The sequence below is a fragment of the Thermobia domestica genome, chromosome 6, assembly GCF_964235325.1.
Source record: "Thermobia domestica chromosome 6, izTheDome1.hap1.1, whole genome shotgun sequence".
Classification (NCBI taxonomy): Eukaryota; Metazoa; Arthropoda; class Insecta; order Zygentoma; family Lepismatidae; genus Thermobia; species Thermobia domestica.
The window spans coordinates 50,229,087-50,256,192 of NC_137459.1; the positions used below are offsets into that span (position 1 = coordinate 50,229,087).

The 27,106-nt window shown below is 35.5% G+C and overlaps 1 protein-coding gene across 1 annotated transcript in view; it reads right to left on the reverse strand.

Moving 5' to 3' along the window:
- Positions 1-27,106, reverse strand: part of LOC145687983 (glycine receptor subunit alpha-2-like) — a 1,333,907-nt gene that overhangs the window by 14,478 nt on the left and 1,292,323 nt on the right. The window lies entirely within an intron of this gene.

The window sequence follows — 27,106 nt, forward strand, 5'->3', positions numbered from 1 at the left end:
CCTTAGCTGATGGGGGCTAAATTTAAAAGTAAACACTTTTTTGAGTTTCTCCATTGAGCTCAGCCACCCGGAAAACTATGGATTTGACAGTAATATCGGTCATTTTCGATTAGTTTTTACATGCCTTGGTAACCTCCCCACCCAGCAGGTGGCCCCGGCCCGCATATAATGGTAGCTTAATTTGGAAGTCATTGCTAATGAAAGCGTCACCATTGATCTCAGCGACCGCGACAACTATGGATTTGACACAAATATCAGTCATTTTGGATTATTTTTACATGTCTCAGTATCCCCCGCCCCCGGTGACACCCAGCCCGCAGCCGAAGGGGTGATTTTGGAAGTTAATGCGATCAGAATTTTATTATTGATCTCAGCGATCGCAAAAACTATGAATTTGACACTAATATCGGTCATTTTCTACTTCTTTCACGTGTCCAGGTAAACGCCGCCTTAGAACCCCTGGTTCGAAATCTCAGAAAACCGTTTCTTCTTGGTCTGGGGCCTTTACCAACGTATCCGTGACCCAAATTTGGTAACTCTCGGTCTACTCGTCTGGTCCCCAGGTGACACACAGAAAGACAGACAGACACACAAACAAGCTCTTCACTTTATTTATATTAGACTAAGTTTTACCTTTAGCAATTTACTTTCACTTGTTACCTTATAAACATATAACTGGCATACAATTAACTGTCTGGCAATTTCACTTTTCTCTATCTGATCTTATATTTTAAAAGTGTCCCTAGTATATATTTAATTTCCAATTTATAGAGAGTAATTCATTTCCTATAAACGTATTTTCCATGTGCGAAGAACAGCTCAGATTCGGTTAAATTAGGTTCTGTTGTCTGGCTCCCATCATCTAGACATAACCCCACTAATTTCCTTTCAGAACATGAAATAGGTTAAGAAGAACCTGAGCAGAATGATAACGATACTTGTAAACTTTAATAAAAAGACCCCGTATTCTTAATGTGTACCTTCCTACTGGTCTACATTCTAGAACATTTTCGAACCTACAGGAAAATAATATAACATGCTGGCACATTGTACAACAATTTCGAACATCATGGAGCATTTTAGAACATCCTGGATCATTCTAGAGGGTTCTAGACCATCCTGAAAACTCTAGAACATTCTCGAACCTTTGGGAAACTTCTATCACAGTATGTAACATTTTCCAAGATTGTTGATAATTCTAAAACTTAACCCATTATTAGCACAGTAACACCGTTGCTTGGACGTTTTCTCCATCTAGAACCATTGCTGGTCCAAACCGAAACCTTCTTCATGGATGGGAGATACAGGACTACAATACCATATAACTCCCATGGGGCTCCGGGTCTTAGTTTCGGAGCCTCTGTGGCACGCATATATATATATATATATATATATATATATATATATATATATATATATATATATATATATATATATATATATATATATATATATATATATATATATTGATATATATGTATATAAACGTGAAACGCGTCTTTAATTAATTCAAATGAAAAGTCTAAATACCAAATTTCTTGTATCCAACCTTAAGGAATTTCGAAAAAAAATCAGTTTAACGTCCTACATTTACGCCCTTTTAGGCTGAGGGAGACGATGACAAAATCAACTGAATGATGGTAGAATAATTGGTGGAATTAGAAAGTGGGAGGAAAGAGGAGTACACCGAGAAAACTTATGGACACGACGTTGTCCAGCACAAAGCACTGAGCCAACGTGCCCCTCAAAGGAATTTCGAGATATTGCCATCTTATTTTAAACAATCGCAACTTCCATTCACTTTCTAGAGAAAATCTTTTTTTTTTAATGCTGAAAATCGTCTTCAATTATTTCAAATGAGAAATTTAATTACCAAAATTCATGTCTCCAAACTTAAAGGATTTCTGATTATGATATCCTATTATAACAATTCTAACCCCAACTTTTTTTTATTCCCACCTTTTTGCTTTTCTCATAAAATAAGTAGATAAAAAGAAAGTGAAACCTGTATCTAATTATCTAAACAATTTGGGGAGGAAAAAAAGGAAAAAAAAGGAACTCCCTAAACGCCATCTAACTGAATTTCATGTAGGCTATTTAAGATTTCCAATATTCTTACATATTATTATAATAATCGTAATTCACACCCCTTTTTTTTCTTTCTCATACCCATTAATTCCCCTCTAAGTCAAAAAATGCTGAAAGACGTGCCTAATTATTTGAAATGAGAAGTCCATGTACCAAATTTCATGTCTCTAACATTCAGAGATTCCAAGATCGGACATTTTAAGTTGCCACCCCTCTTTTCTCCCTATTCGACGAATTTCCAGGTATCGTTCCTTACTGGGACTTTACATTAGAAATATGATGCTCTGTCCAAAATTCCAGTTTCTAAGTTAATCAGCTTGGCCTGGTCGATGATCAGTTAGTCAGTCAGAACTTACGAAATAATATAGAAACAATGTATTCTCATCCATCCTGTTATGGAAGCTGTTATGATAGTACACTTTGGCCTGTTATAGAAGCTTGTGAAACATCATGTTAAGTGTAACTATGGTTCTTAAGGTAAGTACATAATTAAATCTAATTGAACTTATGTAGAAATGAACTCGCATTTTCTTGTGAATATTGTTCATCACAATTATATTGCAGATAAATTGGTTACTATTACACCAATGAAAATAATGTATATACATTCACTAAGTTTATGAATGCGCAAGGTAAAATTCAAATGAATATTCTTACGGATAGGAATAGTTTACTTGTCTAAGTCCATATATATATATATATATATATATATATATATATATATATATATATATATATATATATGTATGTATATCACACTCTAAAAACTGTATTAATTCAACCATAATTATGGTTGAAAGTAACTATACAGTATTGTTAATATAGCAACTATACAGTATTGTTAATTATGACTCCGAGTACAATATTATATTGTTTAAAAAAAACTCTATCTGGGTCAACAAAAATTATAGCAGTCCTACACATATTTATGATATTAACAACTATGCCAATTATTGTACTTGCAACTACACAGCTGCTATATAGTTGGAAATACCATATAGAATGGTTGTCGAGACCATCAAAAGATTTATTATGGTTGTCCCAACAATATAAGACATGTTGCTTTAACCATACTCAAAATGTCAAAATGGCTGCTTAACGTATACACTTGCTATTGTAATGATCTATTTAGTGCTGCGCTTACTACAAGCTTAGAACTCAAAAAGTATCTTTGAACTGGTATTGTCACTTCAAACACACTGTAATGTTGCAAGAACAAGCCAAAAAGTCAGTGCGACAACACTTCTGAGGTAATCTTATATATATATATATATATATATATATATATATATATATATATATATATATATATATATATATACACAAAATTGTAATACTCCTTGCATCCATACCAGGAATATCTCATAAGTAACAGTGATAATCTAACAAGGATAAGGCAGACTTCGGTAAGTTGGTCGTACTCGTTTGCTATAAGCAAAGCATTATGTTATATATATATATATATATATATATATATATATATATATATATATATATATATATATATATATATATATATATAGAACGGAAGGTAAAAGGTGTTATATTTCTTGCAATCCTTTATGAAAGAAATGTTATAAATTGAACTTTTGGACAGAATTTGCAAGGATAGCAGTGGTGCCATCTCATGTGATTATTTGTACAAGAGACATGGCTTATAATATACTCATTTACATGCTAGAAACCTTCTGTAAATAAACTTTCCTTCGCATTTCTCTATTAGTTCATGTAGAGTCCCTGCTCTTAGTAACTGTCTTGCTATTCCTTTGGACATATACACAATTTATGAGACTTGACATTGCAAATGGCGTCTTTGTCAGTGTTTCACGTTGATCAGCGCACGTGCACACGTAATGACACATACAACCATGTATATTGTTCAAGCAAACTATGTGTATTATGCGTGCAACTATAAAAGCAACAACAATATGGTAAGTTTTATGTACCAAAAAGGAATTTCCTCACATAATTCTGGTAACATAGGAGGTAATGTTAATATTGTTTATGTAACAAGAAATATGTTTCCAACGGTCATACCATATTTAACTATATTTTTATGGTTCTCATAACCCTACTCGTTTTTAGAGTGCAGGTGTTCTAAAAATGACGCCCACGGGCGACAGACTGCTATCCTGTAGGTTAAAATAAAACGAAAATGTGATTCGGCCGCTACGGGGAATCAAAACAGTCACTATGTGGTAACGGTATAGATTAACTTTGAATCATTGGCACTAAATGGTGGTAATATTAACGTCTATCGACTTTAACTGCCATCTGGAAAGAATCGATGTAACTACTTGATGCATTGGTAGATCTTCTTTATGGTTCTTTTTATGCGACGTTGCCACATAATGCAATTCGCATCTCCAGATGAAGGTATACAATTATCAATATTACCGGTAGACCTATATATATATATATATATATATATATATATATATGTGTGTGTGTGTGTGTGTGTGTGTGTGTGTGTGTGTGTGTGCGTGCGTGCGTGCGTGCGTGTAATACAATGGTACATACAAACAAGCTCACTGTCATCTGTAAGTACATTTCTATAAAAATGAACCGCCTACATACTGTTCTGTGGTCCGAACCCAACCCATTTCCGGTAATAACTTAATTTCACTGCAAGTAGCACTTACCATTGTCATTAATAATTTATGTTAATTAGAATTATGTTACGAAATTCAGCTTTTTATTTTCTTTCCACCTACGCAAGTGTGTAAGGTCAGTGCTGAAAGGAATTACAGAGAGCTTCTCTCGTGGTAAACACATTTATCGTATGCAGAAGAGCGAACGCATAAACATTTGTCTGGATTTAGGAGGGCGGTATTGCGTTGAGAAAAGCCTCTACATAATGGGATGCTGAAATCAAGCATCGTATTTTCAGTGCAGCAAGGATTTTTGCACATCATTTAGGTTGCATCAGGATATAATAGTAGTCCTTTCCACAAGTCAGGGAGCTGTGCTAGAACAACTCATGAAGACGGATGCTCTTGTGAATGGAGAAAAGCCTTAAAAATTCCACCTTTCTTCCCTTTTTTGGATAAAAAAAGTTGCTGTGACTGATGATGCCAAACTTTGGTCAGACTGCCAGTGCATGATAATGGAGCATCTCTCTTCATATTTGCTAACGAACAAGAATAATAATAAAAAAAAAACTACAAAAAATACCGAAACTTTTCCCCCAAAAAAGTGATTGATGGCGGATTTTTTTTTCGTATAGAACTGAGGTTGCATATATATGGGTTATGTGATGTATGTTTCAAAGGCTCTGAGAACACAAAAAAAATCATCGCCGCAGATGCAAAATGTTTCCTTCTTCTAACAACAAATCAATTTACTTTCTAGATTTGTTTGAGGGTCACGGTGGCTCAGTGGTACAGTGCTTACCCCTGGTGCGTGGGGTCCCTGGTTCGATACCTGGCTAAGTAAGTTTGTTGTGGAAACATAGATGTGTGGATCTTCGCGGAGTACCTTCCGTTTTCTCCCACTTTATCATTCCACCAATTCTTCCATCATCATTCACTTGCCTTAATCATCCTTCGTCTCCCTTAGTCTAGCAGGCATAAACGTGAGACGTTAACCTGAAAGCTTTCATTTCATTTCATTTTCTAGATTTTTTTGGTACTGTAAAATATTCTGATCTGTACGAAACAAATCACTTTTTATCGACTAATTACAGGTTTTAGTGCTTGGGGTCCCGGGTTCGATCCCCGCCCCCGCCAAGTGAACTTTGTGGTGGACAAACACCGTGTGCGTGGGTTTTCTCGGGGTTCTCCCGTTTCCTCCCACTTTCTTCATTCCACCATTTCATTCATTACTCATCATCACCGTCTCCTTTAGCCTAACCGGCATAACCGTGGGACGTAAAACTTAAAGATTTCATTTTTAATTACAGGTTTTATTTGTTCTGAAAGAACAAGAAAGGTTTAAAGTTGGTAATGTCTGACACAAACTTGTCCAGTAGGGGTATCATAAGAATTTTAGTGATCATAATTATGGAGCAGGTGACCTCAATCCAAGAATTAGAGGGTTCCAACTCCCCAAGTTACAATACTAAATAAAGAGCAAACAAGTAATAATGCGATTCGTCCTGTATTTTGTTACTTCGGTGAGGACAGGTGACTTCACACTTACCATACAAACAGACGTGAACAAATTATTACCGAAATGAGTAATTGAATCTTATTTTTGAAAAAAAAATCTCTTGTATTTTTCTAAATCTAAATTCGTGTAGTACTAACTATTGACACTTTATTATAAATCGATACTATGGGACCGCGGTACCTCAGTGGTAGAGCGTTCACCTCTGGTGCATGGGGTTCTTGGTTCGATCTCAAACACAGTGTGCGTGGGTTTCCACGAGGATTTCCCGTTTCCTTCCACTTACTTCATTCCTCCATTTCGTTCATTTCTTTTCAACACCGTCTCCTTTAGCCTAGCCGGCATAACCATGGGACGTAAAACTCAAAGATTTCATTTCCTTTTCACAAATCGATACTTGGTAAAACCTATACCTTGTCTACAATTAAGGTTTAAAATTTCTTAGCATATTTTCAATCAATATTTTGTGTAAGTTTGAAAACTCAACGTCTCCTCGCTAAATGGCAATTATGCGTTCTATCAACTAGGTTTATATTGTAGGTCATTTTAAGCTCTAACATTAAGGGCACCACATGTGACAATGACTCAATAGGTGAAGTTTTGCAAGTGCCTTCCCAAAATCTATTTTCCTAAATATAAATTAATATTTAAAGAAAATGCAAAACACAATACAAAAAACGATCAAACAATATACATATTTCATAATGAGACAGTTACTTTAAAATATTTTAAACATACAAATAAACATCTCCACAAAACTGAGGACAGATTTAGTAAGATCTAACAGAAAGTGCAATTCTATGTGTTCATTGTAAAACGAATGACTTTTTTTTTTTGGTTTCATTTGTTACCTTTTTCGAAATCACAATACATAACCAAATGAATCAGTATCTTGTGTTACAGCTGAAACATAACTCTATTTTGTAGTGCAGCATTTATAATACGTAACGTTTCATTGCGCAGTACCTAAGAGAATGAGTAAAATGTGCAGACTCCCGGGTGGCGATCCACCTTAAAGTATGGACTACTTCACAGCCGTTAGTATTCATGTATGGACTGTCGTCCTCTTATTTATAGCAGACATTCCCCTAGACACGAGTTTTGAACACAGTCTTTAATCAAGGACAAAGTAGGTCGTCTTGCATAAATATTTCATCACCAGATAGAAAGTACTCGTTAATTTTGGACGGCACACAGTCTCTGAGGATCTCATATTTTTACGGCTCATATGTTATGTACAGCATGGATTTACTCTGGTTCATACGCTGAAATAGCACTGCATAACTTCATTTGAGTAGGAAATTTTACGTGCAGTACGACACATTATTCTTACAAGGTTTGTGCTGAATTTTGCCTTACATATTGAGGAATATTTACTCTGCCTAAATCATAGTTCCATCACTAGATACTACCTAAGAAGTTATACGTGATACCTGTTGTACGTGTGAAAAAATACCCTGTAAAAAGAAATGATATTCTGAAATACGAATTTTCAATGGATCTTTCCTATTATTTTAAATTCTGGTTCATCCATTTTAAAATGAATGTACTTTATTTGTTTACCTTACCCATTGTTCAGTGGTATAGTCTCTTCATAACTTACCAGTGAAGTCGTTTCGTCATCATAGCTAGAATAGTTGTTTTGTTTGTTATGGGACTGCCATGCCTTCAAACCATTTTTCAAATCTTCTCATCCACACACTAGTTGATGATTTCTTTTTCTTTATGCCCATCCTCGACAGACTTTTTTGCTGTTTTGAGGCTAATTCATTGTTCTCAAGCGCTTTCCTTCAATGATGGCATTAGGAAGATAGTGCTGCCCCCGCCTTGGGCCCTGGCGAAGCCTGACGCAAATCATCACTTGCTTGTTAATCATCGGAACACCTTGATAGGGGTTGGTGATGAAATAATTGTGGTTATCTTAGGACTTACTCGTGCACTTGGCTGTATTTCCTGAAAGAAGACTCTCCACAATTTCTGTAAGCATGATCACACAGACTACAACAAGAGAATGAGAAGTTAACCGTTTTACATTGCGAGTAACCCGTTTTGATCTCGAACAATCTCGATTTCCTGTCGCATCCCCGGCCCCACTCCTCCACTCACTGATTTGCTGATTGAATCTTGGATGTCAATCTCGCTTGTGTTGTTCTGTTGTGCTCTATATAAACACCAAAACGTATTTATTGAACAAGTTATATAAAGAGTAATTAAAATATAATACTTTTGTCCAATTTGCTACTTGCTGTTCGAGTGAATATGTATATTATGAATACTGTAAATTGGAATGAGACTGAACTATATTTTTAATTCTGAACGTGAACTGGAAGGAAACCTCTAATGAACATATATCAATCCTTTCAATAAAATAATTCAATACATGAATAAAATTGCGTCATATTCAAGATTTTCTGATCTCCCTGCATTCCTTTCAATTTGTCCCGTACTGCACTATTGTAGTACGTGTGTATTGTAATTGTATCACGGACGTTAAATGCATTTTCCGAACCGTCCTTAAACTTTCTTTGAAAATTTCCACTGCTATTTATATTCGATAAATGAAGTGTAAGATCAAATTTTCTTGCAACATCAAGCATTTCCTTGGTAAACAAATATAGTTTGCTTTTTTTAAAAAAAGAAAGTATACAAATGTATGTTGAGTTAGGATTTTTTTAACGGGGAGTCCGGACCTGATGGACACCGTGGATGCGCCACTTCTTGGAACACTTAATCAATTGCAGAAGACCACTTCTCTAGGGTTGCGCACGAGACGAGTCGAGAAAGGATTTTCCTGACAAAATTCGAGTCGAGACACGGCTCTTCCAATAGAAAAATATACCTCTCTTGTCGAGACATCTATTTTACAGCACATCTTCGAGACGAGACAGTCACAAATCTTGTCTCCTGCGCATCCCTACACTTCTCGTGTTATCTGTTATCGTTTTCGCTCTACAGTGATCAAAGATAATACCGGAATGGGTAGATTTCTATCACTTATGATTTGAATAACACCTCCACTCACGAACTGAATTCCTAACTTGTGCTCTTCTACATTCTGGCCGAAATTCATTTTGGTTCGTCAAGTACACACAATTTGATCAAAATTTCACCCGGTATTTTTTTTATAATGTTAGTATGTATATAATCGGCAAAGACATGTATGTGGTAATTTTCATTTCAAAAACGAAGTAAATAACGTTAATATAACGAAAACAAAAACTTTCTTGTTCATTTAGCAACATTTTTTTTTTACTAATTCTAATTTTCGTATTTACAATTATTTTCCTATGAAATTTACCAGAAATATACATTTCCCGATTATACACATAGTAACAGTATTAAAAGTACCCTGTAAAATTATATCAAATTATATTCCCACAACAATATAGTTATAGATATACGACAATTATTTTGGATATGACTGTACATCAAGTACTTTTTAGATTGTTTTATCCTATATCTATATGTATGCATGTGCATATATAGAGAGATACTACCCGCAGCCTCCTTCAGCCGCCATGGGGAATCAAAATTTCACTATGTGGCAACGTCGCAGATTATTTGGAACAATTAGCATCGCTCTGCAAAACAATCAAGCAGTGACAACGATTGTTATGCTGATAAGTGATGCTAGTCTTAATGTATACCGACTTCGACTTCCATCTGGAAATAATCGACTTAACTATTTGATAGATTGGTAAATCTCTGTGGTTCTTTATCTGCGACGTTACCACATTGTGCAATTCGCATGTGTAGTCCGTGGACATATTTTTTTTTTTTAGAACACCCGAATATACTGTATGGGATAATTTGAAGCACTCACCAACTACCTCTACAGAAATTGCTGTGAAGGTACCACAAGCTTCTGAAAGATTGATATGTGGATAGAGCACATACTAGTTGCTAAATAAAGTCTTGACTCGACTACAGTAGGTCCCATAGTATTGGAACTACAGACATTTAAAATTCTTTTTTTTTTATGTTTTTGGCAGCCTATAACTACAAAAGGAAGCATTTGTGCACCTAAGATACTTTTAGTCTTATCTTGGTGTCAGGAGTAACCTCCCAAACATTGTCGGTGTTGCTTTGAAACACCCTGTGTATATATACACTATGTGATCAAAGTATCCGGACACCCGCAAAAACGTACGTTTTTCATATTAGGTGCACTGTGCTGCCACCTACTGCCATGTACTCATTATCAGCAACCTCAGTAGTCATTAGACATCGTGAGAAAGCAGAATGGGGCCCTCCGTGGGACTCACGGACTTCGAACGTGGTCAGATGATTGGGTATCACTTGTGTCAGAAGTTTGTACGCGAGATTTCCACACTCCTAAACATCTCTAGGTCCACTGTTTCTGATGTGAAACTGAAGTGGAAATGTAAAGGGACACGTACAGCACAAAAGCGTACAGGTCGACCGCGTCTGTTGACTGACAGAGACTGCCGACAGTTGAAGAGGGTCGTAAAGTATAATAGGCAGACATCTATCCAGACCATCACACAGGAATTCCAAACTGCATCAGGATCCACTCCAAGTACTATGATAGTTAGGCGTGAGGTGAGAAAACTTGGATTTCATGGTCGAGCGGCTACCCATAAGCCACACATCACGCAGGTAAATGCCAAACGACGCCTCACTTCGTATAAGGAGCGTAAACATTGGACAATTGAACAGTGGAAAAACTTTGCGTGGAGTGACGAATTACGGTACGCAATGTGACGATCCGATGGAAGTGTGTGGGAATGGTGAATGCCCGGTGAATGACATCTGTCAGCTTGTGTAGTGCCAACAGTAAAATTCGGAGGTGGTAGTGTTATGGTGTGGTAGTGTTTTTCTTGGAGCGGATTTGCACCCCTTGTTGTTTTGCGTGGCACTCTTACAGTGCAGGCCTACATTGATCTTTTAAGCAACCTCTTGCTTCCCATTGTTGGAGAGCAATTTGGGGATGGCGATTGCATCTTTCAACACAATCGAGCACCTGTTCATACTGCACGGCCTGTTGCGGCGAGGTTACACGACCATAACACCCCTGTAATGGACTGGCCTGCACAGAGTCTTGACTTAAACCCTATAGAACACCTTTGGGATGTTTTGAAACGCCGAATTCCTGCCAAACCTCACCGACCTACATCGATACCTCTTCTCAGTTCAGCACTCCGTGCAGAATGGGCTGCCATTCCGCAAGAAATCTTCCAGCACCTGATTGAAAGTGTGCCTGCGAGAGTGGAAGCTATCATCAAGGATAAAAGTGGGCCAACATCATACTGAATTCCAGTAGTACCGATGGAGGGCGCCACGAATTTGTAAGTCATTTTCAGCCAGGTGTCCGGATACTTTTGATCACATAGTATATATACGACCAGAGGGAATACATTTATAAAGTAGCTTTGTGTAGGGAATCAAGTTCCTTAAAAATGTGTGCTAGTTTTAAAATTTGACGTACTGGAAAGCATATACATGATAAATGATCAGATACTAATTCCAAACTTTGAAAATAACCAATTGTATAACACTTACTTAGTTCAAAACTTTTAGTTTAAATATCCTAACGTTAGAACAAAACAAGGTTATATCTATCTATCTATCTATCTATCTATATATATATATATATATATATATATATATATATATATATGAATGGACATGGTAGCTCTATTTTAGGTAGAGCTAAAGAAGTAATAACGAGAGAAACTGAAGGAAATTAACAACACTAAAAAATGCTACAATAATTGTATGAAAGTTCAAACTATATATTTAGATTGATTTAAAGCTGTAGTGAGTGAACTTTGTATTTACTTATTTATTTTATGTTATTCCTTTGAACATGTATGCAGGGGTGTAGCCAGCAGGTTTGTGTAGGGGGGGCCCGTCGTTTTTGAGGGGGGCCAGCTACAATGTACAAAGCGCAAAAAAAAATAAAAAAGTGTTGCTCTGCTAGTGTTTTTGAGGCCTGAAAGAAAGGAAAATTTTGGTTTTCTTCAGAAAAACTAAAGACACTATTTTAGCTTCTTCTTCTTCTTCTTCTTCTTCTTCTTATTATTATTATTATTATTATTATTATTATTATTATTATTATTATTATTATTATTATTATTATTATTATTATTATCCATAAATTATATTCAAGACAGTTTTTATTATGCTTAATCAAGAACTACTGCCCGGGACCAAACGCTATACTTTTGTGCATAACTATAAAGGTAACCAAGAAAGTTCTGTCCCTTTTTGTGGAAGTCTGTGTTCAATTGGACCTCACACCGTGAGTTGAATGCGAGTGGAGATTAGGCGAACGTCAGTTGTTGGTGTGGGTATATCCAACATACTACCTGGTTGTGGCAATTCAGACACACCGTGAACTTGCGTAAAGACAGAGGGAACATGGAACAGCCACAGAGCGTCATAAGAGCATGTATGCTGAACGAGTTCAAATGGAGGTCAAACGCCGCTGTAGCGGGACAGAAGATATGCCAGGCCTTTGGTGAGGGTGTCGTGACGACGCGGACATTGCAGCGATGGTTTAACAAGTTTAAGGACGATGACGAAACACCCGAAAACATCACGTGCCGGAAGACAAACACATGTACAAAGAGGAACTGGGACTACAATTCAGTGTGTGGAGAAACCATTCGGCAGCACATACATCAACTTGTGAAGCAGTACAAGTTGGGTCAATGGGACTCACATATTTTGACTCCGGGCCAGAAGGAAACGCGGCAGTTGCCTGTGTTTATTTACTGTTTCGGAGCCATTTCTGGTCAGGGCGTTGACATGTGATAAAAAGTGTGTCCTATACGAAGCTCCACGGCGCCGTCATCATTGGTTAGCATTCCATGAACCGATTTCAAAACAGCCGAAACCAGCACTGTACCAGAATAAGGTCATTCTGTGTGTTTGGTGCATCGTGCATCGGGAACTGCTACCAGCTGGTCAGAGTATCAATGCAACTGTGTAGTGTCAGCAGTTGAGCTGTGCTCAACAAAAACTCAAAACTCTGGAGCCATCGCTTCTGAATTGCAAATGGGTCCTCGTTTACGGGACAACGCTAAGTCCCACGTGGTTAAGATGACTCAGCACACCATTTTCCGCCTTGGATGGAAAACAATATTGCAACCACTATATTCCCCGGGTATTGCACCGTCCGATTATCACCTGTTCCATTCTTTGAACAATCACCTTAGAGGATGCCAGTTCAAATCCCTAGTAAAAGTCCAAAATGCACCTGATACTTTCTTCGTTTCACGGCCCACCAAGTTCTACCGCGATGGATTCCATGTCCTTCCAGAACGTTTTCAGAAGGACGTCGATGCTGATGGGGACTATTTTTGATCTTCCAGTTAGGTGACATATCAATGTTCGAAGGTGGTGGGTGAAAAAGCAACAAAACTTTTCTTGGTTACCTTTAAATTTAAGACCTTGTATACAGAACCTATCTACACAAGATTGATTTTCTTTGAAATTTCACTTAATTTCTTTACGCTTTCCTGACAAAAAATATTTATTATTCGTGACTTTAAAAAAAAAAATACACAGTAGAAATAAAAGAGAGAGGGAATGAAATCCAAATTGAATAAAAGCATTGTTTCTCGCCAAATTTTCCATCCTCTATGTCTTTTAAAACACTTGTTAAAGCATATAAATCGCAGTAAATTGTGTAATCTGCTGTCTCAAAAAAAAAAGTATCCTATTTTTCGATTGGTATAAGGAAGAGATACTATACTATTTTTCGATCGGTATGGAAAAAAACAATATTTCTCCTTACTATTTTACCATAAATTATTAATTGTCAATAAAATTTGTTACTTTTAAATGAATGAAGCGAGATAATTTTACTATGATGTTTAGGGAGCTGGTCATTTGGGGGGGCCAGGAAACCATTTGGGGGGGCCCGGCCCCGATGGGCCCCCCCTTGGCCACACCCCTGCATGTATGTCTCTGAACGTACTAATATCCAATTTTTATAGTGTTCCGTTTTGCCAATGTATGTTCCTATAACTATAAACAAACTTATTATTATTACTATTATTATTTTTGTCATTAATAATAATCCCATTTAAAGGAATTGTAAGTATGTGGGGTGATAGCCCATTAATATCATTATGTCGAGTAAAGAAGAAACATACGTTTGTTTCTGCTACAATTTTCCTGTACGGAGAACAAAGGAGATCAAATACTATAATTCGTAATAGGATCTGTATGCGGACGCTCGTTTGAGCTTCTTATATTCTGTTTTCTCGTTTTTTTTCCTCTCATAAAAAGGAAAGCAATAGAGGAAGAAATTCCACAAATGATTTTGTATACGTAGTTGCTTTGTCTCTTTGTAACCAAGAGAACTTCTAAAGAAGGATCCGACCGAATCATAATTTGCGAAAAAAAAAAAAATACTAACGTAATTCCACCATGAATCTAAAAAAAGACACCCACGAACCACAGAGCATTATTCTGTAGGTCAAAGCATATATATATATATATATAAATATATATATATATATATAAATATAAATATATATATATATATATATATATATATATATATATATATATATATATATATATATATATATATATATATATGTGTGTGTGTGTGTGTAAACATATACTTTTCTGATGCTTCTCTGAATACCCGAATTTGACTATGTGGCAACGTTGCGTCGTAGATAAAGGGTCATACAGTTAATCTAACAACCCACCAAATAATTATATCAACTCTTTCCAGATTGCAGTTAAAGTTGAAAGACGTGGATGTTAGCATGATATTAGCACCACCTATTAGCATCCGTACAAAAATAAGCAAAACTCGTTTGTTAACAGGGGGGCAAATATATCAAGTTAGGTCAAATAGCTCCTACAAAAATTTAGCCCCTACAAGCCTAGCTCAGTGTTTCCAACCTAATTCTTATCACGGGCTCCATTTTATCACATCCTCTTGCCAGCGACATTGATAACTTCTGGTTAGTAATATCTCATGTAGGATTTTTAATATGCATATCACAATATCCATCTATTTTTATATAATAGTAGAATCCATTTCTTGTACATAGTAGATAGAGTAACTTCCCTTAAAGCGTATGTATTAAAATCAAAATTACGAATATCGCATCCGATCTGTCATACTGTTTCAAAACGAAGACCGTTTGGAAATTTTAAAACTTCATAACTTCCTTAATTTTTGGTGATGTGATAAAAAAAAAAACTATAAAGTGATTTTTAATTTTGGTTTTAAGAAATGGACAGTTCTTAACAAAGTTATTGAATAGTTTAAATGATTTAATAATGTGCGCTACAAAGATCGAACCATACATTGCTCCGCTAGTGAAGTCACAACATGCTCAGGTATCTAATTAGTTTTCAATTTTAATTGTATTTCAATATGCAGGTTTTGTTACATTTGTATTTTCCTGGTATTTGAATATGCAGTTTTCATTACTTTCTTATTGCATCCCATTTATTTAAAATGATTTTTTAAACAACTTTGCACCAGTTGAGAATATTTAGTAGACCTATTGTTGTTGTTGTTAACAGTACGAATAAAAACAAAAATATGCCTATCAGAACAAAATTCAAAATGATATTTAAATACATTTTCCGGCATTAGATTCTAGTTATATTTATCTTTCCCGCATATCTTTGCGACCCCCAGATTGAGAAAGCCTGGTGTAGCTCAATCAATTGTGATGAATATATATCATATTGCAAATAAAACACCGTTATAACAGGGAACGACTCAGGGCAAATGCCTTACCAAATTCAATAACACAGGGTATTCCAAAACAAAACCGACAACGTGTGGGAGGTAATTCCTGACATTAAGATATCCGGAACAATCTACATACTGACGAGCAGGATACTTGCTATAGTGTATAGTTTATACGTAGGGTCATTTGCTAATTGAGGTTATTTCGATAAGCTGTGCTATTGGATAGAATCTTAACGTCACAGCTAGACTCACACACGGTATTTGGGTTTTACAAATGTATAATTTGAATCTAAAATTCTTTGAGCTATATTCAGGCTTTCAATAAAATATTCTTTTTTTCTTAGTCAATTTGCAGGAGACTGTTTGTTTTACAAGAAAGCTTGAATTTGTTTTTTTTTTTTTTCTCTTTTGTGATATGAAATGAAATCTTTAGTTTTACGTCCCATGGTTATGAAATGAAATTTTTGAGTTTTACGTCCCACGATTATGCCAGTTAGGCTAAAGGAGACGGTGATGATGAGAGATGAATGAAATGGTGGAATGGAGAAAGTGGGAGGAAACGGGAGAACCCCGAGAAAACCCACGAGCACGGTGTTTGTCCACCACAAAGTCCACACGGACGCGAGCTGGGATCGAACCAGGGTCCCCAAGCACTTGAGGTGAACGCTCTACCACTGAGCCACCGAGCCCCATTTCTTTTTTGTGAATCTATGACGGAACACATATTGCTGGAAATATAGTTTTAGGCCCAAACTACAAAAAAAAGAAAAAGAAAAAAAGAAAGGAAAAGAAAAGAAGAGAAAACAGATAATTTACAAACATTAGATGAAAATGTTGAATCATTGTCTTACAAAAATCAGGTGTTTATGAAAATTATATCAGGGTAGCTCTTCTTTCTTCGACTTCCGAGCTTTTCTAAAACTTTCATTTTGAATCTTGCTTCCTAAAATGGTTCATATCAGTCATAATGCATGAAATATAGCTGAATTGAATAATATAAGTGGTCCCCCAAGCTATACCAATATATATATATATATATGCTTTTTTTCAATAAGGCTACAACACCCAGCAAACAAGCTCACAGATAAAGGAGATCGGCAATTAATGGTAAATCATGTATCATTCCATTAGCCGATACGTTATAAAAATATTTTTCATAGTAGACAATGACATACGCTAAATTATTAAAACGCGTCTCTCATCTAAAAGAGTAAAAAGGTTGCAGGTGTATTTCAGTTTGTGGTGTTTATATTTGTGATTAAGCCTGTTGAGGAATTGTTGAAATTTAAAAGCACATGTGATGCTAAGCTCAAACACAAACAATGAAAGAATAATGATGGTGGATATTTTATTTTACATGCGGTCACGATGGAAGCTTGTTAAAATTTTGTTGATGGAAAAACATGTAACGATATGAGATTTGTGGTTTATTGTACAACGAAGTAAATAAAATAAGTTTTTTTATTTTTTTATTTAATCAACTACGAAAATGCATCCCTTTTCGTCATTCGTACGGGCGAAAATATATACTTTTAAGAAGGAATTGTACTCTGAAAATGCGGTGAATGATGTTGCGGAGGAAAATAAGATAGAAGTACAAACTAGACTGATGAATGACTTTTAAAGCAGATAACTTCATTGTGCTGGTAAGTAAAGTAACAGAGAATTATGGTCACGAAAGCTTCTCAACCTGAGTTAAGGGATCTTCCTTTGATGACATATTACTTTGTATGAAGATGATGGTAAGACAATGATATCGAAAGTCGATACTTCTGTTCAGTTCCTATGTTATTAAGTTGGAGATCGATAAAATGACTTGACTAAACATTTTAGTAGTACAACTAGCAGTAAATTTGGTCATTTTATGTTCTCTACCTTTCATTAGATAAAGTTTCCCTTCTGTTTTAAGATGGCATGATCAAAGTTACGCCAAACAGTATTTAAAATTGACTCAATGATTCAAATAATTTCAAGGCAAAAAATGTAATAATGAGATATTAATTATGCTTGCGCAGTGTATAATACTCTTCTATATTTTGAAAACATAGAAATGTAGGCTCTTGCGCGTTCGTACAACATTCTGCCTTTCGGCAGGTCCTGGGACTTGTCGGGTTTCTTTTTTTTTAATTTTAGATTTGGGTCTGCAAACATTTCTTCCAATTTTCTTGATTTTCAGCTTCCTCTTTTATCTTTCAATATTTTCTTCTATCTTTCAAATCATCGATCAGCTGTGTTCTTCTTCTTCCTATTCCTCGCTTTCCTTCCATCTTTCCTTCTATGCTGGTGTGAAGAAAACAATTTCTTTGCAAGATGTGTCCAATCTAATTGGCCTTTCTACGAAGGATGGTTGCTATAAGTGTCTTCCTCTCTCCTATCCGTTTGAAAACATCTTCGTTTCTTGATCTCTTTGTCCATTTTGTCTTCTCCATTTTCCTAGAGCATCGGATTTTGAAGCTCTTTAAATATTTCTTGTGTAACTTCCGTTAGGAAACATAAAACACCAAATTGCTTGTATGTACACTCATGTCCAAAATGATTGTCGCATATCTTAACTGTCTTCTTTTAAGAATATAATTTGAAAATGATTTTGCAGGGTACCTTTAATACTGATACTATGTGTATAGTCGGGAAATGTATATTTGTGGTAAATTTCATAGGAAAAGAATTATAAATACGGAAATTAGAATGAGTAAAACAAAATGTTGCTAAATGGACAAGGAAGTTTTATTTTTGTTTTATTGTTCTTATTTAATGCTGTTTTGACATGAAATTTGCCACATACATGTCTTTGCCGATTATTCACACGTTAACATTATAAGAAATGCCTGGCAAATTCGTTATCAAATTATATTCCTACAACAACATATTTATAGGCATGCGACAATAATTTTGGACATGAGTGTACATGCAAGAGATCACGAGATATAAACATATTCTAGTAACTGTTACAACTTCACCTATTTTCTTTCCCACATATTTCCTTTCTTTGTAGTTCAAAGTTTTATATGTATAACATAACATTGATATTATGTTATCAATATGATGTTAATATATATATATTGTTGTGTGTGTGGGTGTGTGAAGCTTAAAACGCGTTTAATTGTTTTAAATGAAAAGTTCAAAATAACAAATTTCATATATTGAAATTAAGGGATTCCGAAATATGAACACCTTATTATAATAATATCATTCATTTCTTACCTCCACCCTTCCAAGTCCACGTCGAATTTCCAAGAATTGTTCTATTGTGGTATCTTACATGAAAAATCAAGTATACTGACTAAATTTTGGGTTTCTAGCTTAAGTATTTTGACTTAGGCATAGATGAGTCAGTCTGGACTTTATATATATGATAACTAAAAAGTAACTCCCGATTTTAATTTCTTATACCTTAATTCGTTACTATAATATTTACAAGAAATGAATGTGAGAAGAAAGTATATATTATATAATATTATTTAAAAGTGGATATAACAGCGTTCGTCACTAACATTTCAAGCTCCTAGGAAAAAAACATTAACTTATATCACCAAAAACTCTTGTAGTCTCGTAATCGTGATCCAAGTTCTTTCAAAGTCGTTTGTTTGGTAGTGTGTATTGTGGATTTCCTCCTTTAAGTAGCTAACTTCAAACAAACAAACAAACAAAAAATGTCGCAGCCTGTTAGGTCAGGTCTTCTAAGCTGATCATTCATGTAGAACATGACAACCCATCCATCTCCCAGTAAAATGGAATTTATGCATTCACGAACAATAGCAAAATGTGGAGGAACACCAACTTGCAGAAAATTAAATCATTAATATTCTTCCGGGTGCTGACAATTGATCAGATTTAATCCTCCAGCATGATGAAGTACTACCGATATTTATGATATTGCGAATAGTGGAGGGACCGTCATATCTGAATGCTCTTTCTCTGAGAGATGGAAGGGTCGCCATGGTTTACATGAGTGGCCAGCCAGAAACCCTGACTTAACATCCTGTGATATTTTACTTTGTAAAGGAGGGAGCCTACGCTTTCAAAATAACAATGAACTTGAAAAATGAAATGAATTTTTTGAGTTTTACGTCCCACGATTATGCCGGTTAGGCTAAAGGAGACGGTGATAATGAGTAATGAAGGAAATGGTGGAATGAAGAAAGTGGGAGGAAACGGGAGAGCCCCGAGAAAACCCACGCACACGGTGTTTGTCCACCACAAAGTTCACTTGGCGGGAGCAGGGTTTGAACCCGGGACCCCAAGCACCAGAGGTGAACTCTCTACCACTGAGCAACCCCGGCCCCAACAATGAACTTGAAGGGCTAAGATATTAAGTCTTCCATGCACTTTCTTATCATATTCATTTTTTGTAAAATATCTATATCTAACGATCCATTCACGAAATGAAATGAAATGAAATCTTTCACTTTAGACTAAAGGGGATGACGATCGGAGCAAGTGAATGATGATGGAAAATTAGTGGAATGAGAGTGCGGGAGGAAATAGGAGTACCCCGACAAAACCCATGGAGAAAAGGTTGTCCACCTAAAAATTACTTTGCCACGAATCTATGTGTCTTCATTCGTTGTAATGATGAAAATGAACATTCTGCTGAAGAGAGGATGAAAACAAACGCAAGCTTATATCTACGTACGGATATTTATTTTTTTATTTATTGAAACAGAACACAACATGCATTATACCTAATTATAGTGTTCATCTTTCGTGAAATTATATACACCTATGTACAATTTCCCCTTTAAACCTTGTGAGGCAATCAGCATAAATATCTATATTATTTTTGGTTTTAAGAGTCTGTTGTAGGTTTCACTAATTCTCCATGTTGGCGACTTATTTAGGACATTTGTCTCTGCTTTTGCACAATAAAAGAAGTTATAGTTTTCTGAACGTGTTTTTCTACCTGGTACGTTTATTTGAAAGCTCGAAAGCAATTCGTTGCAGTCTAGCTTATTGTTAAGTATCTTGTATAAAAATATCAAGTCAGATAACGTTCTTCTTTGTTTAAGGGTTAGTTTCAAAATTCCTATTTAATGAATTAGAGTTTTCAGTTCTTGGGAAAATGCTTGTTTCCGTATAAACAAGATATCTAAGAAATTTGGATTGTTTTTTTTTTTCTCTTCTCAGTGAGTTAATTTTTGTATCTGGGTTCTATACAAGCGTTGCGTATTCGAGTTTGGATCGAACGTAAGTTTGATACAATTTTTGAAGCGTGGCAGGTTTACGAAACTCCCTACTAATTCTTAGAATAAACCCAACATTTCTGTTCGCTTCCTTTATTATGTGGTTCAAATGTAAATTTCGTATCATACATTACTCCTAAATCATTGACAGTACTTACAACTGGTAGTTGAGTCTCATTAATTGAATATTTAAATTGCACTGGTTTTATACGTTTTGAAATACTCATGATTTTACATTTTCTAATATTTACATTCAATAAATTACTTTGACGCCATTTCACTACTGAATTTATATCTTATTGAAGTTGATTACAGTCATTTATGGAATTTATACATCTAAAAAAGTTTGAGATCATCGGAATACAACAATTTGTGGAAATACGTTATACATCTAGAAAGATCATTTATAAATGTAACAAATAGTAGAGGACCCAAATTTGACCCTTGTGAAACACCAGATAGTTGCAGGTATTCGGCTGACTTGTATCCCTTATATACAACAAACTGCCTTCGATCTCTCAAATACGACTCGAACAGCCCAATTAACTCTGCGGAGAAGTTAAATTGACGAAGTTTCTCTATGAGTGCCTTGTGATTTACTGTACCAACTGCTTTCGCAAAATTGGTGTAGATAATATCTACTTGACCACCTTGATCTAGGATTCTTGCTATAAAATTGTTAAGAATACTGAGATTTGTAACTGTCGATCTACCCTGGACGAAACCATGCTGGTATTCTGAAATTGATAGTTTTATGTGGTTTTCAATCCGTTTATAAAGAATAGATTCAAAAACTTTAGAAAAAGTACTCAATATTGATACAGGCCTATAATTTTGAATATATTTACCATTATTAGACTCAGGAATGGGACAGACTTTTGTTATTTTCCATTTACTGGGGAATTTACAAGTAGAAATAATTAGGTTGAATAAAATATAGAGTGGAAGTAGAAAGTGTTCTTCACATCCATTCATTATATTATTTGGAATACCATTAGGTCCTATCGTTCCTTTCCCCTTCAGTTTTCTTATTGCTTTTTTTTAAAAAAAATTCAGTCGTCTCAATTTTTAGAATCCTTAATTTGTCCAGTGTCTCATATGAGCTGTTACTATTACTACTGCTATCCATGAAATCTTCGTTATTATAGACTGACTGAAAATATGTAGCAAATGAATTTGCATTTTTTTTTATTACTAGCTAACTCTTGGCTATTGTATGTCAGCGTGTCAAAATTAAGGTGTTGGGTCTTAGTTTTAACAAAAATCCAGACTGTATTGTGTAAAATTGTGCACAGATATACCGTATTGTGTAAAATTTTGTGCTTTGGGGTAGAGCTAAAAGGTGGTACACTGGAATATTGAACATTTTAAAATTATCTTTTGCTTATTTTTTTTTAAATTATACATTAGTAACAATAATTGCAATTTAAATATAATTTCTTTCTTGTTTAGATAATTGACAGCTTGTTGGTGACTTTGTAAAAATAAACAAAAAATACACTAAGGTATTAAAATCTAAGGCTTTTTCGGCTAAACAAGTGTGTAAAATACTTTATAAAAACAGCCAAGCGCCCCCCCCCCCCCCCAAAAAAGAAACAAACAAACAAACTCAAAAAGAGGAGTCTTAAAGAGTGGTGAAGTGTTTTCAAAAAAAAAAAAAAAGCTAAGCATTTTAGAAAAAAAGAACTTTTTAAAACTAAGTAATTTAAAAAAAGTAATAAAATTAAAAGTAGTCTTTTAAAACCCAGACATTTTAAAAAGTAAAACTAATAATTAATCGGGTAAAATTCATGCATTTTTCGGTGTTTTGGCTCCTTTTATTGAATAAAAATCCTTTAATTTGTGTTACTTGACAATCGTTAACAACGGTTGAAGACGTCTTTTTCGTAGTTATTGTCTAAAGTGTGTTTGTGACCAGCACGTAGTTTTAAAAGCACGTATAAAACCTTACAATAGTTTTTAAATCGTTCTGTTCAATCAAAGAACTAATTCCCTTAATTTTCTTGGAGGCGATCTTGATAAAGTTAGTAGATGGCTACAAAGAAGTTTACATTTTAAAGTAACACGTCGTCTAGGTCAGCACTATAGCTCAATAGTGGATTCAAAAGGATCGTTTGGAGAACACGGACCGCTCCTGGATGTTTAATGGAGGGGAGAATTATCTTGAAATGCGGAGTTTTACACCAACCAGAACAAAGTAATACAATATTTTATATACAGACATATAAAAATGTAGCTTTTGGTGAGGTGGTTCCCCCATCACCTTCCCTGTGGGTCCGCCAGTGCTATAGCTTGAATATAAAAGAGCAGCAGATGGCGCTACATTTTCAGGAATTAGTTTTGTTTTATTGCTTCGAAATGAGAAACTGTCTTTCATATATTTGTATATACAAATGCTTGCTTTCGTACCTTTTCTCAACTCTGCAAGCAAGTGATCAAAACACCACAAGGTAGGTATCCACTCAAAATTCTTCCAAGCCTTGGCTCGTTACAGAAGTTTATATCATGGTAAGGTATTAATTTTATTACCTTGTTCTAGCAAAACAAAATTCTTGTTACTTGGATATTTACAAGTGTTAAAATCCACTGACTCATCCGTATTCACATGCATAATAAATTCATGACGTTTCCAGCAGAGACGGAGTGGGTCCGTGGGTCGGTGGGTCAGTGGGTCAAGTGGGTCAAGTTTCCTGAGTGGGTCAGTGGGTCGTGGGTAACAGCATGTGACCCACTGTGACCCACCACCCACAATGACCCACTGCGACCCACCACCCACCATGACCCACTGTAACCCACCACCCACCGTGACCCACTGCGAACCACCACCCACCGTGACCCACTGCGAACCACCACCCACCGTGACCCACTGCGACCCACCGACTCAGTATGATCTACCGACCCTCTCTGCTCACTGCATTGTAGAGAGTATCTTCTGAAGGCTGGTAAATTTGTCTCCGTTTTACATTCAAGACCTTCATTTCCCTTTCTTTTCCACTTGTTTCTGTCTACTTAACTGAGGTGAGTATATCTGAGTATATCGTACACTTTTTTTCCCTTTACGTTGGTCTACTTACCTTGACTTGGAACTTTCAAATTTCATCCTTTTTCCACTGAAAAATATTGATAATTCAACAAGGAAATAATTATACTATGATAATTTAAATGAAATTCATCGTAATTTGGCACATGGCAAACAGCAGTGTGGTAATTGAAGTTGAAGAAGGAGGGAAATTCTCATTCACCTCTGAATACTTTCCAGAAACCTCGTTCCCTTTCGCTTTCTAGACGAGGGAGGGAATTTGGTAATGGTATCAAACCTTCATGTGTAATTACAAAAATTAAATTTATAAACAAATAAGAAATCGTCAGGTTGTCAGGCTTTAATTGATAATTTATTCACAAGATTCCCTATCAAAGGCTGGTAGATGAAGTTTCTGTTCTACATGGGTCAACATTGCCAACTGACATGGTCAATATGGAAAAGATGTTGTATGGTGATAGAGAGATGATACTTCTTGCTGAGTATTTCAAAACTGACCGAGAAAAATCGTTATCAGACTTAAGTCCAACAAGTAGATTGTCGATGAGAAGTTGCAGAAATCGGGTAGAAGTATTATCAATTTCCACGACAGAGTGCGAACGGGGATTACCCCATATGAATTTACAGATGACTGATATTAGAAATAGATTAAGTGCTCAAACATTGTCTAACTTGTTGCTCATCAATGTTAATGGCCCAACGCTAGAAAGCTCAAAGTAGACGAGCTAGTTATTTCTTGGGTGAAGGATGGAGATCATTCCACTGCGGATGATTTACCGCCAAAATGTTACCAACAGAAAATAAATCCGATTTCAGATTTGTTTTAAGGTGGAAAATTACGAGTTACGGAAAATGTATACCTGTATTACTAATGGCTTATTTCTGTTATTTAACTTTGTACCTAATTTTTAGTAACTCTCTTCTTTGCTTTAGGTAAACTACTTTTGAATAAATATTCATAATACTTGCAATTATGCATATTTGTAACTTAAATTTTACGTGGTGTTTTAGTAATTACACAAATTACAATTATGAACATACTTTATGGAGATGCTCTCACATGGGGTATCCGAGCACTTTTATACACTATGAAAAACTGATTTTTCAAGTCTTTTGTGAGAAAAATACTGTGAACTGTGAAACCATAACCTTTACCATATTGTACAGGGATATTTTCCTGCGAATAGAAGTTTGTTGGAGAATGCGTTCAGAAATTAACACTTGCAAGAATACTCTTTTAGTACAAGTAGAGGAACTGTACCAAAAGTGGGCCCCCATTTTGTTTTTCCCATATATCTAAGAAAATATCGATCAGAAAAAAATGATATTCAGGCTGAAAATAATACGATATGTAATTGCTTTGCTTGTTTCTTCCCATCGCAATCAAGGAAAAAATGGGTTGAGAAAAAATGGATTTTCATATGGATTGCATATTCGGCATTCGAAAAAACTGTTCCAAAACCGGGCCCCTTTAAATTTAGATAAATTACACAAATCGAAAACCTGTATTACTTAAATGAGTTACGCATTTAAGCTAAAAGCAACATCCTAAACACTGGGGATTGAAATAAAATGAAATATGAATGTTCAAAAGACTTTATTAGAAGAAATTGAAACAAATTCCGAAAAGTAAAGAACACACTAAAATTGAACTTAAAACTTAAATATTCTACATTCTAGTGGCCGAAATGCAATCTGAGAGTCTTTTTCTTAACTCCAGCACAACCTCTACTCTAGATTAAACTTGTAAACTGAAAATGTCTAAACTTAAATATTCCACATTTTACTGGCGGAAATAGCAGATCAAAAAGTCTTTTTTTCTTTTTTAAGCTCTAGAACAATCTTTCAAATAGACTAAACTTGAAGACTGAAACTTTCAAAACTGAAATATTCAATATTCTACTGGTAGAAATAAGAAATCTAAACATCTCTCTTTCTGTAACCTACTTATTTGGCATTAAAAAAAATCCTCAAACTTCAGAACCAAGACTTCCAAATTAAACGTGATAAATGAAATGTTTCATAAAGTTAAGATTTATACTGGCGAAAGTCACAAATATAAACGACTTTGGCAGTCTCCTCACAATCTACATGGGCCCACTAAAAGCACATGATACAATGGACCCAGAGTTCAACTCTCGTATCACTCAAAAAAGTTTCAGTGCAGAACGTGCAGGTGGCATCGTCATCCGTGGACGATGTTTTCCCCGGTGGAACGTTTAAAGTTGAGAATATTGTTGATGCTTCCTTATATCAGAGATTGAGCCACAAGTAGAATCGTCTTCCTTGGCTCTTCCTTTCACCTTCAGCGGTATCTTTTACTTTCCTGGATCATAGGATCTTCATAATGACTTGACACTACCATGTCCTCGACCACGATATTGAGTAATTAGTTTCGACTTTGTTTTGGGCATTTTGGTCCTCTTGAAAATTGTAAATAAATTGCACGAATCATGAGAATTTGGTATGAAACATATATTTTACTTTTGCACAACATAGTAGGGGCTCGCTTTAGGATTGACAAGGGGGCCCACTTTACGACCATACATGTTTCTACTTTCGCTGCAAATAATTTGTCACTCCTACGTCTAAATTACTAGCTAATTACATAGAACATACCTCTTACCATTAAGATTAAATAAATAAATAGTTGGTTCAATTATCTCTTTACTAACTATGGAAAACAATGCTTGCTCGTCGGAGCTTCAAAACTTTCCACTGCAATAAAACTCGTCAGATGTTCATTGCAGAACAAAGGATTAACTGATCAACACAGGAACTAGCGCTGCATGCAACAGTAACGGTAAACTACAATTCAGCTTATTTCTAGCATTCTACGCCAATACCCGTAGCAGCAATTGAGGGGGCCCGCTTTATGGACCCGGGCCCGGGTTTGGTACAGTTCCTCTATATTTTAGGCACACACTAATTTACCCCCACCTCGAACTATTTCAATTTCCTCACTAACAAACACTTTACCATTTCATATCA